This window comes from Hyperolius riggenbachi, chromosome 7, assembly GCF_040937935.1.
Source record: "Hyperolius riggenbachi isolate aHypRig1 chromosome 7, aHypRig1.pri, whole genome shotgun sequence".
NCBI classification, from domain to species: Eukaryota; Metazoa; Chordata; class Amphibia; order Anura; family Hyperoliidae; genus Hyperolius; species Hyperolius riggenbachi.
The window spans coordinates 218,026,716-218,039,868 of NC_090652.1; the positions used below are offsets into that span (position 1 = coordinate 218,026,716).

Sequence of the window (13,153 nt, forward strand, 5' to 3'; positions counted from 1 at the left end):
TATAAAAAGTTCAGTAGTTCATGTATTTTTTTTTTATCTCTGAGACGCTTAATAGGCTGTTACTGAGAGATAGTAAAACATTTAAACTACCTTCTAAATGTGTAAATATAAAACAAAATCATGGGATACTTAAAAAGGTGTTTTTGGGGGGGGAGTAGGAGGATATATTATTTTTTCTCTCATCATTTATATTCACCTCTGTTCACTTTAGGCAAGTAGGCTAGCATTTTGACATGCTTGCAGAAATCATTTGCAGAGAGTGCTTCTAAAAGAATAAAGGAAACCTTTATGCCCCCCATGAGGAGAAGGACTGGTCCAAAACCTTTCGGTAACACGTAAGAAGCATCAGATTAAAAACACTGAGGGCCCTTTTTCACTGCAAAGCTGAATCACAAAATCGCAAATCGCTAGCGATTTTTAAATCGCTAGGATTGCTACTTTATCATAGAAGTCATGAGAAGTATTTTCCACTATAGTGATTCAATTTGTAAATCGCAATCGCTTTCTGCAGTGATTTTAAGAGGGATAATGCAATGTAACTGAAAAATCGCAATCGCATAACAAAATTAATGAAAAATCGCAATCGGTGACGTTTGTGATTGCGATTGCTAGTGGAAAAGGGCCCTTACTGTACATGACAGCTACAGAGAAATACAGACATTTACAGTGCATTTTATTTTGGAACAAATGTACATTGTATATGTATAGATATGTATTTCAAAGTTTACAGTTTTTGTCACAGTGACCCTTTAACCTCCTTGGCGGTAATCCCAAGCTGAGCACGGGCAATGCCGCCGCGAAGGATTGCTCAGGCCCTGCTGGGCCGATTTGCATAATTTTTTTTTCAAACACGCAGCTAGCACTTTGCTAGCTGCGTGTTTGTTGCGATCACTGCCGCACGCCGCCGATCCGCCACTACCCGACGCGAAAGAGGCCCCCCTCCCGCAGACTCATTGCGCAGCCTGGCCAATCACCGCCAGGCTGCGCTATGGGGTGGATCGGGACTCCCCCTGACGTCACGACTTCAATGACGTCGATGACGTCATCGTGATCGTCGCCATGGCGATGGGGTAGCCCATACAGGAAATCCTGTTCAGAACGGGATTTCCTGTTGGGATTATGCACCGGCGGTGATCGAAGCGTACGGGCGGACGCCACAGGGAGGGGGGGAAGCATGTAGCTAGCGCTAGGCTAGCTGCATGTTAAAAAAAAAATTAGGCAAAAAAAAACCTCCCGCGGCCATGCACCGCAATAAATCATAACGACAGGGAGGTTAAAAGCAAAATCAAATTTAGATCATACTTCTTCACTGAGGCTACGTGATAGGGGACAAGGAGTGTGGATTGCAATTGGTTTCGAAGGATCCCTTGACCATTTCAACTGATGATGTGTTTTTCTCCTGGTGGATCAACAATTTGTAGCATATTTGTCCAGTTTGCATCAAAATCCAGCTCTGGAAAATGCACCCATTTATAACTGTCGAGAAATACAAAGATCATCTCTCAAAGAAGTAAAAAAAAAATAATAACCCTGTTTTGTAATTCAGTATATACATTAAAAAGGACAGATACTAAAGAACTGGCATGAGGATAGGAGATAAGGAGTGCTGACACAATTCACACCTAATAGCATTGTGGTAATGGAAAAATCAGTTTTCTGAATTACTGTCAGACTTTCATTTAACTTTCGTTATCATGTATCTAAAAGAGAATAGGCTTCCTAGGTTAAGATAAAAATTCATTGTTATGTTGGTTTAAACTCTTTTTGCTCCTTTCCTAACCTCCGGTTATTGCATATTTTCACATGGAATGGCTTCTGAAAATGTAATATTGAACTAAGGGAGCCCTAGTAGATGTCTACAGCAGTTTTTAAATTGGTACTTTCCTTGTTTAAGGAGTAGCAACCTTTATCCATCAACAATCTCCCTCATGAGAAATAATTGCCCCATTTAGTCACTCAGTCAACTAGTTGACCTAATTTAATTGATAATTTAGTCCATCTCATTGAACACTGCCAGAGTTGATTACAGCAAGCTAACTCTATCTCGCTAGATATTGAACCTTGCTATGAGAAGTCATTACAAGTTTTCTATAGTATTTTTATGTCACGGTGACAGTAAAGCAAAATTAAAAGTAAAAAGCATTTGAAGTAAATCAGTCAGAAAAGCATTCCACAAAACCCCAAATGGCAAAATACTTGTGTGCAGGGGCGTAGCAATAGGGGTTGCAGAGGTAGCGACCGCATCGGGGCCCTTGGGCCAGAGGGGCCCCATGGGGCCCTTCCTAAACCAAAGTATTAGCTGTTCATTGGTCCTGTGGTGGTAATAATCACTTCTATAGATGCTTTGAATAGTAGTAATTATTAACACACTGTTCCCCATCCCCTTCTTGCACCTCTAATACTGTAGATGATCTTGGCAGGTTTTGTTGCGCTGTATCAAGTGTTACGTATAGAGTGCTTGGGGGGCCCAATGTAAAACTCGCACCGGGGCCCCGGGCTCCATAGCTACGCCACTGCTTGTGTGACCCTCCTGTGGGAGTGGCTTAGAGGTAGGGCATTAGGTTCAGTTTCCATTTAGCTCCGGTGACCATCTTTTCTGCTTCCCAAATTGTGAAATACAGCATAATGTGAATAAAGGGTATGTTTACTATCCACAATATGACTCTAGGAAGATAGTGTAAACAAATAGCTCTACACACAATAATACTGGTAAGATGTCAATACTGGCACACTGTACACTGCAAATACTGATACTGTACATCCTGAGTATTAAAAAATAAAAACTCTCCAGTGGAAAAAATATAGCTATAGTCTAAAATTAAACAAGTACAATTGCAAGGTTCAGCCCAGTAGATGTATAATCTTTTAGTATTTGCAGAATGCATGCATTCAGTTGTAGGTGCAGGGAAATAATATATCCACTACTGTGTGTTCAAAGTTAATGTCCTAACTCAGTACAAAGAAATTGCCCTCTCCTTATCTTTTATTGTCTATTGCACTGGCCTTTGCCACATACTCATGGAATCTTCTGCTCATTTTTAGAAACCAGCCAACAGTTTAATGTGCTTACTAACCCGGGAAAAAATTCCACTCCCGAAGAAGGGAACTGTTTAATGTTCACAAAATGGGTCGAGATAATCGAGTAATATCTCAGCATAATTTTTAATAGATGTATGAAAATTTACGCGGACAGTATTGTCCCAGTGTGGCCCCACTTTGTTTCATATAGTGGATAACCTCGCATGTGAAGAATATTAGGTGTCAGTGTTGCCAAATAGGGAACAGGCTTAGAGGACTTTTTCAACTGTTGATATAATATAGTGATTTATGATACTGCAATAAATTGGCTTTCCTATATATGAATTTAAATGTGTTGTAATTTGTGAGTAAAGCGTTATTTTTAACGCTTATCAAATAATTTGACTCAATACTTACCTATTTCCATTTCTGAACCATTAAATAAAATCCCCCCCCCAAAAAAGTCACACATCGCCCAATAAAGACTAGCATCTTACTGGATGAGGATAAGCCCTCTTTTCTTCTGTTAAACATTAACACACTTGGGGCCATATTCTATTGCTGAACTCGCCAGCGCTAAGCACTGGCGAGTTCTTAACTTAGGCGATGGGGGTATCGCCTAATCTAATTAAACTTTAGACCCCCCCAGGCGGAAAAGAACTCGCTTGGGCGATATAATCGCCCAGCGAGTTCTTAACACGGAATCCAATTACCCTTATCATGTCTCCGGGAAGCGATGCTTCCCGGCAGACATGAGCGTTAGCTTAGACCTGCAAAAAGCAGGTCTAAACTAGCTAACGCACGTCGCCGCCGCAGCATCTGGGGGTCTCCTTTAATAAGGAGACCCCCAGAGCTCCCCGTCGGGTTGCCGCACAGTTTAGAAGCCAGCGCGCAGCTCTGCCAGGCTCCTCTGTCATACGTACCGCCGCCGATCACCCGCCGCCTCTCGCCGCAAAATCCGTCACGTAATTACAGTGTATCTAACACTGTAATTACTGTGCGCATAGAAGGAGCCCGGGCAAAGCATCTTTGAATCTGCAGCCGGGCTCCCCATTGGTCTGCTGTGTGAGCCATTTTATTGGTTCAGACAGCAGACCAATGGGGAGCCCGGCTGCAGATTCAAAGATGCTTTGCCCGGGCTCCTTCTATGCGCACAGTAATTACAGTGTTAGATACACTGTAATTACGTGACGGATTTTGCGGCGAGAGGCGGCGGGTGATTGGCGGCGGTACGTATGACAGAGGAGCCTGGCAGAGCTGCGCGCTGGCTTCTAAACTGTGCGGCGACCCGACGGGGAGCTCTGGGGGTCTCCTTATTAAAGGAGACCCCCAGATGCTGCGGCGGAAGATGTCGGCGATGTTCGGCGGACGAGTGCGCATGTGTGGGGAGTGAGGCCGTGGTGCTGATGGACAGCACCACAGCGTAAACCTCACTCCCCATCGCTCGGTAACAGGGAGCATCGCTCAGGCTTTCGCCTGAGTAATGCTCCCTAACGATCGGCCATCGCGCGAAGGATATGGGCAATAGGATTTGCCGGTAATCCTCGCGCGATGGCAAGGTGATAAGTAGCTCGCATCTGCAAGCTACTTATCACCTTGAATAGGATATGGCCCTTAGACCTTTGTTGGTCAATAGCAAAAGGGCGTTTTGATTCAGTCCTAACTCAGTATACTTGACTATGAAGAATTTGTGTTGAGCAGATCGATAGATGTACTTATCAATCCAGGTAGTTTCTGTCCACAGGCAGTAACACCAGCACTTAACAGGTTAGAGCTCATGTAGATGAAAGCTGACTGGTCATAAGCTGGATGTCACAGTATATACGGTAGTTGCGGATTCGTGCTGTAAATGTGTTTACACAGTTCCTTATAAGGAATGCAGTAATTTATTTACCTCAGGGATCAGTCTTCAACATCAAAGAGAAAAATCACACAGCTTCTTCTAACCACAAGAGAGAGATAGTTGTTGTCTGTCTCCTCAGTATTCCTGTCCTTTCACCATTACTTCTGCTTCAGGATTTCTGTCCATCCAGTCTGTCTCCATTTCTACCTTTTCAGGAGGATTTCTGTCCTGTCAGGCTGTCACCATTTCTCTCTCTCCAAGAATCTTCCCCTCCCCTCACTGCACTTTTTTTTTCTTTTAATCACAAAGAAGACACATAGTTCACAGGTGTTTTGTATTTCCTAAAATTCTGGGAGTTGTAGTCTGTACAGTAGTTTAGTATCCAGTGAAACAAATCTACCTTACTGTAGTTAAGGGGGAAATAGGTAAGAGTAATAGCATTTAATAGGCTTACATGCAAGCCTATGAGAGTGCTACACTTGGGAGAGTGTTAAGCTTCCCTGGAGTAGATAGCCTTTTAAGTTTCCTCAAATGGTACAGAAAACAAAAATTGACTTCAGACAATTTCTTAGCAGGACTAGTACTATATGTACCTATTTTTATCTCATCATTTCACATGTGAGCTCAGGTATCCTTTAACCTCCCTGGCAGTATCATTATTTCTGGATTTTAGGGTCTTTTCAGCACGTTTAAAACCCTAAAATCAGGAAAAAATCATGCCACCCGAATGCCTGCAGCGGCGCCAGCACTGCAATTTTCCCTCCATGCTCCGGGTGGCACTGTAACCCTGTAGTGAGATCGCTGACAGCGATCTCACTAGAGTGATTTGGAGCCTCGGAGGACAAAAAGGAGAACAGATACTGATGTCTGGATCCCCCTGGAGGTAAGTAAAAATGCCCGCTAAGCGCTATACTGTGCACTGAGCTCCCGACGGCTTATGTAATCACGTATCATACAGGAAACAGGAAGGAGATAGGATGCAGCTGCCAGCGGGAAACATGCAGCATGGAGCGAGTGATCGGTAGAGTAATTACAATCCCACCAGAATCAGAATCTTTATTTTCGCCATGCACGACTGGGTCGTGCCCGGAATTGGTTTTGGCACGTACAGGATACAAGTAGGATAGGGCACACAGAGTACATCGGAAGGATCTACTCTAAAAACACATTACATACAGAGAAAGCAGGATAGGGCATACAGAATACCTCGGAAGGATCAACAGCACTATATCACACCTTACATACAGAGAAAGCATACAAACGAAAACCACACAATTTTCCATTATTACAAAAAACTCATATTATCGCTGCGCTTGGCGCAGCTATGTATATGTGTGACGGCAAAAAACATAATCACGTTGTAGTGGGGAGTGCGTGGAGAGAGTTCAGTGAGTTGACAGCTGAGGGGAAGAAGTTGTTTCTGTGTCTAGTGGTCCTGGTGTTGATGGACCGATACCTCTGGCCCAAAGGAAGCTGGCTGAATAACCGGTTGCCTGGTTACTCAGCCAGCCACACAGGGAGGCAGAGAAGGGGGGCCCACGTGGAGGGAAGGAGGAATGATGTCGGCCCCCCTACCCGCTGCTTCCTGGGAGGGCAATTTACCAATAACGTATGGTGTATGATGTTGGCAGTTAAAGCCCTTTTCCCAGCCAACACATACCTGGTACATACTTGGCAGGGAGAGGGTTATTAGAACACGGAAGTAACACGGAAGTGCCATCTTGTGGCCAAAAAGTAAAATGCACCCTAATACTCCCATACATACATACATTACATTTACATATATCCATTTGTATTAAATTGTAACCCCTTACACCCCTACACTATAGTTACCAAAATAAAATACTTGTAAAATAAGTAGTTACCTTATGGACTTTTTAATATGTATGTATTAAGGGTATATTACTGTTAATTTTGCAAATAAAGGCTCTTAATTATTGTTATAGTATTAAAAATCACAAAACGGAAATAAATACACCTTTATTTTCAGATAAAATATTATTGCCATACATTGTACTACATTGTCTCTTGCAGAGAGTTGATTTCTGCTCTTTTGGCCTTCTTCACTGCAAAGTAAGGAGTTGTATTACCTTATTTACAGGACATATGAGAGTGTTGTTACAGGGTATGATCACTGTGATTGGCTCAAAGTGATCACAGTTGTCGCCTGACTGATGTATGGAGCTCAGATGTATCTGTCAATCATTGTTTCTTTCAACTGTAGAACATGCATGTTCATAGGTTCACATACTATGCTGTCTATCCATCTTAGCCTCTATCATCCTCTTCTGTTGCCTTCAATTTCTACATTTTAAGAAGGTCAGTTCTGGTTTGCAGAAACTCATATGTCCTTTAATTCTCTTTAGCTCAGAAGAAGCTTAGTAAATTAGATAATATGCCAAACAGTGACGGCAGCATTGCTGGTTCAAAATACATCACTAGATGAAAGCATTAGCTTTTTCATGTTAGCAAAGGAAAAAATGTGTAGAAAATATTTAGATCATCTCGTATGTACTGCACAATTCATTAAGAACAATTTTGTTTCCTTTGTTTGTTTTAAGAAATGACATGGGAAGTATAATGTCTGACGTACATGAGTAAGAAGCTTGTATTAGAGTTATGGAAACTCTATTCTGCTGTCAGACAGTTGATGCAACCAAACACCATGATTTGGGGAGATTAAAAAGCAGGGCTGCAGAAACAGCTTGTGTAAGTCTACTTTACAACCCATGTAACAATCTTAAAATAAAAATCATTTAGAACTGGACAGGTGTAGAGACACTGACGCACTAAGATATGTACTCTGGACAGCCACTTTATTAGTTGGTTTTGATCTGTCTGTGTAATTGTCAGTGCAGATAGACTCCTTTATATCTGCAACAAATATTTTTTTTTATTAATTTTATAGAAAGGTTATGTAGTCAGAGAATAATAAAGGGGAGAAATTACAATATAAAATTTTGCTTCAAAATTAGATTTAAATACACAGATCGGGAAATACATTTACATTTTCATTTTGGTGCTTAAAGGGACTTTGAGCAGTGACTTAAATTAAAAGATTACACTTACCTGGGGCTTCCTCCAGCCCACTGTAGGCGGCGAGGTCCCCCGGCGTCCTCCTGGCTCCTCTCAGTGTGCCTCTGCCAACCCCCGTTACCAGTGACACCCGGGCCGCCTCTTCCTGCTTCCTGACGCATGGTGTCATCACGCCGGCTGCTTCGCGTCATCACAGTGGCTGTCGTGACAGGTCTGCGCATGCGCGGTTTTCTAACACTATACCGCGCATGCGCAGACCTGTCACGCCGGCCGTCATGATGACGCGTAGCGGGTGGCGTGATGACACCATGCGTCAGGAGCCTGCCGGCCCGACACTAGGCATGGGTGTTGCCGGTAACGGGGCCGGTGGAGTCACACGGAGAGGAGCCAGGAGGATGCCAGGGGACCTCGCGGCCTACGGTGGGCTGGAGGAAGCCCCAGGTAAGTGTAATCTTTTAATTTAAGTCACTGCTTAGGGACCCTTTAATGCAAGACTAAGTAATATTATGTTGCTGGAATAGCCATGGCACCTCCACATTGATGTCCAGGGCATGGTCAAGCTTCATGAAAGCTCTACTCCAGGATTCTGTGTTAAACCTCCCCCCTTTCTTCTACCTAACCTTAGCATGCCTCCCCCCCCCCCCTGAAAAAAAATACTCAATGCTCACTTATCACAATAATTGTGACTTCTGATTTCATTGGAATATCTAATGGTTCGTGGCTGAATAGTGTAATGGTTAAGGGCTCTGCCTCTGACACAGGCGACCTGAGTTAAAATGTCTTCCTGTTCAGTAAGCCAGCACCTATTCAGTAAGGAGTCCTTGGTCTAGACTTCCTTACTGCTACTGCATACTGGGTGCACCTAGTTGCTGCAGCTCAAGTGCATTGAGTCTGCCAGGAGAAAAGTGCAATATAAGGGCTGTTGCCAGGGGCGTAACTAGAAATCCCTGGGCCCCCCTGCGAATATTTGGATGGGGGCCCCCCCACATAGGTGCCAAATAATCGTAATGGGGCAGCGTTTCACTGTAAATTAATTGTAAAGTAGGCAGCATTTCACCAGACAATCGGCCAGAAAATCGTAATGTGGGCAGAGTTCACCAGACAATCGTAATGTGGGCCAGAAAATTATAATGTGGGCAGCAGTCACCAGAAAATCGTAATGTGGGCAGCAGTCACCAGAAAATTGTCACGTGGGCAGCAGTCACCAGAAAATTGTCACGTGGGCAGCAGTCACCAGAAAATTGTAACGTGGATGGCATTCATCAGACAATCGTAATGTGGGCAGCGTTCACCAGAATATCGTAATGTGGGCCAGAAAATCGTAATGTGGGCAGCGTTCACCAGAAAATCGTAACGTGGACAGCATTCACCAGACAATCGTAACGTGGGCAGTGTTCACCAGAAAATTGTAATGTGGGCCAAAAAATCGTAATGTGGGCAGCGTTCACCAGAAAATCGCAATGTGGGCAGCAGTTACCAGAAAATCGCAATATGGGCAGCAGACACCAGAAAATCGCAATGTGGGCAGCAGTCACCAGAAAATCGCAATGTGGGCAGCAGTCACCAGAAAATTGCAATGTGGGCAGCAGTCACCAGAAAATCGCAATGTGGGCAGCAGTCACCAGAAAAACGCAATGTGGGCAGCAGTCACCAGAAAATCGCAATGTGGGCAGCAGTCACCAGAAAATTGCAATGTGGGCAGCAGTCACCAGAAAATCGCAATGTGGGCAGCAGTCACCAGAAAATCGCAATGTGGGCAGCAGTTACCAGAAAATCACAATGTGGGCAGCAGACACCAGAAAATCGCAATGTGTGCAGCAGTCACCAGAAAATCGCAATGTGGGCAGCAGTCACCAGAAAATCGCAATGTGGGCAGCAGTCACCAGAAAATCGCAATGTGGGCAGCAGTCACCAGAAAATCGCAATGTGGGCAGCAGATACCAGAAAATCGCAATGTGGGCAGCAGTTACCAGAATATCGCAATGTGGGCAGCAGACACCAGAAAAATGCAATGTGGGCAGCAGTCACCCAAAAAATCGTAATGTGTTCAGCAGTCACCAGAAAAAAAAATTCCCCATGTAAAAAAAAACAACAACAACAATTCACTTACATGTCAGGAGTCTCTCCCGGCCTCTGGTGGCCAGCTTCTCCAGCGACGATCCTCCTGTGCAGTGTGCACTGCAGCACATCTCCCGCGCTGAGTCTGACAGGCAGAATGCAGGGCTACAGCAAGATGGCACCCGAAGCCCTGTACTGGAGACAATAGTCTCCAGTGCAGGGCTTCGGCAGCCATCTTGCCGTAGCCCTGCTCTGCCTGCCGGAGGAATATGCAGGCTGCTGGAGCGGGGCTGCGGGGAATGAACTGGCGCAGCGTCTATTAGACGCTGAGGCCAGTTGAGCACCTTGCTGGGGGGTCCAGAATCAGGCAGGCGGCAGCGCTCCCCCCGCGCACAGTGAGCGGGCCCCAGAGCGGTCCCGGGCCCCCCTGCGGCTGATGGGGCCGCATCCCCGGTAGGTACGCTGGTGGCTGTTGCACACCTAGAGCACTTCTGAGCGCTTTTTCAAAACACAAGCGCTTGGCTAATGTTTTCCTATGTGTTGGATCACACCAGAGCGATATGATTTTAAGAGAAACGCAAATGCAGGCCCTGAAGAATTTTTGAGGTGATTCAGCTTGAATGTTAAGTATAGGGAAATTGGAAAATCACTGTAACAAGCGCTGAACATAGTGATTTTCCAAGCTCTTTTGGTTCAGTTGTTAACCTTTAGGTCATACTAAAAAAAAAAAGAAAAAAAAAAAGCTACATCAAAACGCTCCAAAAAATGCTATGCATACCTAAAAATCGATAGGCACATGCCTTAAATCGCATTGAAAAAACGCTTAAAAAACCGCCTAGCGTTTTAGGTGTGCATTACCCAAGAATCTTATTTCTCTTGGCCTTTAAAACAATTCAGTTACAATTTAAAACTAAACAAACTCATGAAAACGTACGTTGACGAAATAAATACCGAAATCACATCTTTCAGCAATGTATATCCAGCATAGCTCACAATAATGCATGAACCACTAATCTGTACATGATGAGATCTTGACTAAAAATGACATATTGATCTATAGCAAATGAGAATGGCTGCTGAAAAATCGTTAAATTGACTTTGTAACCCTAAAGGTAGCCATACATCTAGCAATGATGGGCATATTCGACCAAGAGACAATTCTCTCTTTAATCCAATCTGATTAGAGAGAGATCTGTTGCCCGCCCATACACCGCAGGACAATTCCCAATCAATTTCATGCTGAAATTGATTAGAAATCGGCCTTGTGACGCCGCATCCCCCTAATGTCGTCATCCCCTACCCACCCCCACGTGCCTAGTGCAAGTTATGCATTACCTACCCACGGCCTCTTGTGACTCTGTTCTTCATACACACGCACTACGTGGTTGCCTAGTAACATGGCCACGTGTGGGATGTTACACGCGCACCCTTACTAGGCAACCACGTGTGGAGAGTGCAGTGTGCCCGGAGCCGGCAGAGGTTGTGGACAGGTAATGTATAACTTGCACTGGGCACTGGGTGAGGCAGTTATTAACATTAGGGGCAACAGCTCCGGAGGTTTTGATGCATTAATTGATTGTCCCGAAATTGCACGCCATTACCTCCACGCACCTGATTGAGGAAGTCGGCCCAACATCTTGCAGCATGTGCGATCGACTTAAGCGACCAATTTTGTCCCAAAATTGGTTGCATGGTCGGTCGTGCATGCATTTGGTGGCACCGATTTTCATCCAATTCTATTATAATAATAAAATCCAATGGTCCATCGACCGCCAAGTCGCCTGATGTTTGGAAAGTATTAGAAATTTGACAAATGCATTGTTTTTATTAAAGAAATAAGGACAGGGTGCTTTATCCCTTGCCCTAATCTGCTGGTATCCTACCACCCCCGGGCCAAATCCAAAATACAGTGTTACCTATAGACACATTCCCACAGATTAAATTCAGAATAAAACGAGAACAGCCGTCTTTACAGCCCACTATTTTATAGTTTTCATACCACATTGCCAGTGTCCTGCGTTCTCCTCTCTGGCTACTGCCAAATGACAAAGAGGGATCAAAACTTTCTTTACATACAATAACTCCTGCTGTGTTTGAACTATATCTGTGAAACCTAGATACCTTGCCCTAAAGGTGGAATAGTGGTTAGCATTAGGCATAGTGGTTAGTGCTCTCACCTTGCAGCGTTTGATGCCTGGTTCGAATTTCAGCCAGGGCACTATCTGCACAGAGTTTGTATGTTTTTTCCGTGTCTGCGTAGGTATGTGTCCAAACTTTTGGTATGTGCTGTATTTTATACACTTCTATCAAAAAGAGTGCCACAAGTTCATTAAAGAGTGAGTCAGGGCACTGGCATACATTTGTAAATAATCCTTTTAGTGAAGGTGCAGTAATTCCCTTTTCCAGTCTGTCTGGGCTTGGTGAGGATTGCAGCCATTGCATGGTTACACTTCTTCCAAGGTCCACTTGGTCTATCAATCCATTATACTCTCTCTATCAATCCATTATTATCTCTGCAGAAATAGTAGTGGATATGTGAGCAGCCCTGCACGCCCATCACCAGGGAATGATATAGGGCTCAAGCTCATTGCAGGACATGCTCTGGAACTACCAACTTTAAAGGGAACCTAAAATGAACATAAAAAAAGTTTCACTTACCTGGGGCTTCTACCAGGTAAGTGAAACTCTTTTTTGAGGTTCACTTTAGGTTCGCTTTAAAAGGAAACATACCTCAGCAAAGCTATTCAATAAAAACTGTAGTGCATATTTGACTTCTCTATTGTACCTAAAGGACCACTAGTCTAATCAATTGTAAAATGTAAAATATACATGTATATACATGCATATAAAATGTATGTTTCTTCAACATTTAAGTGCACTATGTTCCTGTCACTTACAGTAGGCAGTACAACTCTGGCAGATCTGAGAGGCTTTGAACTAGTCCATCTCCTCACAGGCTATTATCGGAGTAATTTTTTATTTTTTTTATTTTTAAAAGCACTTACTAAATGGTGGTTACTTAGTTAAACTGTTAGAAAAGTGTGTAGATAAGTAGGGAAGCTGACTGACATCTTTGTAGAAATCCTTTCCAAGGAGTCCTCTTGTAATGAATAAAGAACATACAGAGAATCTCCTCATGAGGGAGGAGATGGGCTAAAACCTGTCAGATTTGTCAGATTTTAACTACCGTACCCGCGG

The 13,153-nt window shown here is 43.8% G+C and overlaps 1 protein-coding gene and 1 long non-coding RNA gene across 12 annotated transcripts in view; one reads left to right on the forward strand and one right to left on the reverse strand.

The window, feature by feature from the left end:
* The window catches only part of LOC137524840 (potassium voltage-gated channel subfamily H member 8-like), a 795,600-nt gene that overhangs the window by 361,533 nt on the left and 420,914 nt on the right, over positions 1 to 13,153 (forward strand). The window lies entirely within an intron of this gene.
* The window catches only part of LOC137524841 (uncharacterized), a 106,745-nt gene that overhangs the window by 71,882 nt on the left and 21,710 nt on the right, over positions 1 to 13,153 (reverse strand). For 6 of the 9 annotated variants that reach the window (XR_011022790.1, XR_011022787.1, XR_011022783.1 and 3 more), the window contains one exon: positions 4,913 to 5,155. The exons of the other annotated variants lie outside the window; for them this stretch is intronic. This is a non-coding gene — a long non-coding RNA (uncharacterized lncRNA). The remainder of the gene's footprint in view (positions 1 to 4,912; positions 5,156 to 13,153) is intronic. 9 annotated transcript variants of the gene reach the window in all.